This window comes from Poecilia formosa, unplaced genomic scaffold, assembly GCF_000485575.1.
Source record: "Poecilia formosa unplaced genomic scaffold, Poecilia_formosa-5.1.2 Scaffold2527, whole genome shotgun sequence".
Classification (NCBI taxonomy): Eukaryota; Metazoa; Chordata; class Actinopteri; order Cyprinodontiformes; family Poeciliidae; genus Poecilia; species Poecilia formosa.
The window spans coordinates 1-1,635 of NW_006802466.1; the positions used below are offsets into that span (position 1 = coordinate 1).

Sequence of the window (1,635 nt, forward strand, 5' to 3'; positions counted from 1 at the left end):
TAGCACCTGTAACTGATCTAGCTAAAACCAGAAATGTTAATCGCATACTGTTAAAGGCGGTGGTAGAAGAGTCTGGAGAAGGTGCCATTGGTCCCAGCTCACCACTTGGTGATCATCGATTTGAAGATGAGAGGTCAGGTGATGAGGATATGTATGTTTTGGTGAGTAGCAATCCTCCTGCTCCAACAGTGGTGCAGGCTAACCAACCTTTTCAGTCAGGGGATCCACTACCTCAGTTGCCAGGTCCATCAGGCATTGTTACTCATGGGGGAGTAGCATCTTCTGGTCATTCACCTGGTCCTTCTAGGGCTGAAAGTGAACCAGTTTTGCGGCGGTCAGCAAGGACGACTGCAGGCCAGCATTGTAATATTAACCACCTCCCCAGACCAGCAGGGGAAGCTCCACAGGCTGTAAACTCTCCAGATCCTACAGCCAACTCTATTTTTGTCCTATTTAGACCATGGAATTGAGTCATTGGGGCGACGACACAAAAAGGGGGGGTAGAATGTGGCAGGAAGAGGTGGAGGCTGCACCTGCTGGCAGGGTGATTGCAAGTGAGCCAATAGCGCCAGAGGGCGCTCAGTATAAAAGTAGAGGTGAGCTCCATTCTGAAGTTATTTGCTGTTGACACACCGCGCTTCCGTGTTGAACTGTCTGCGCGCCGAGTACAGGTGAGGTTGGCTACCTGCGTATTTACAGCTGCTTGCACATCGTAGTCATGTAGAGCCTTTTATCAGCAGAAACGGACGGGCGTATTTACCTCCACGTTGATCGTGGGTGAGGTGGCTCCTGCAAAAAGTGCCAACATTTGAGCGTTCCCATTTGGGTGCAAGTGTGGAGAGCTTGGCCTAATTGGTAGGTGGAATGAATGACAAATCTTGTTTATTCCTTTATTTCAAACTGTTTTATTATTTAGGAATCTCGACTGATTGCCACACATAACGCTGCTGCTTTGCCTGCACCAAGTCACTGCTTACTTAGCGGTTGCGAGAGAGAGACCGGCTGCCTGGGACACGCCCCCCCCCCTCCGAAATTGAAACAAGGAGCGGCTGATCGCATTCATTTCGGATTGGATTGGACTGGGTTGCTCATTTTGCTGTGCCGTCGAGCACAGGGATTTTATGGTTTTATTTAGACATTTAAATTTTTTTTATTGCCTGTAATTTTAACAAATTGTCGTCTTTTTATTTTCTAGACCACCGGTGGTGCGCTCGGGCCTGGATGCGGCGTCCCTCTTTGGTGTGACTGTGTAGTGATTAATACCAATAGGTGGAGGGAATTACAAGGAGTGAGTGACTTCACGGGTGTTTTGATTTCTTTGCTTTGGAGCCTACCATCCAGGACCTGGCCGTATCCACCGGTAAGCCTAGTTGGATTTATTTTGTGAATTCTTTTTGTTCAGATACAGGTATTTTTTTATTCTCCGTCACAATAAATTATTATTGTCTTGAAGCCTGTCTCTCGCTTCCTTTTTGCAAAACCGAACCTGTGTCCTTTCATTAATTCCTGGGTGAAAACCCCAGGTGGCGTTGTTGGTAACAAGCAACATTGTATAGTCCAAACCACTGAACGCCACACTAACGACTTTGCTAGCAAAGCTAGATAACTAAAAAGTTTCTTCCCTGTATCGCTAAT

General features: G+C 47.0%; 1 long non-coding RNA gene across 1 annotated transcript; it reads left to right on the forward strand.

Annotated features, from left to right (window-relative positions):
• Positions 1-654: 654 nt before the first annotated feature.
• LOC103133290 (uncharacterized) lies at positions 655-1,113 on the forward strand. The gene is made up of 3 exons (XR_475712.2): positions 655-671; positions 741-855; positions 917-1,113. It is a non-coding gene; the product is annotated as an uncharacterized LOC103133290 (long non-coding RNA).
• Positions 1,114-1,635: the final 522 nt, after the last annotated feature.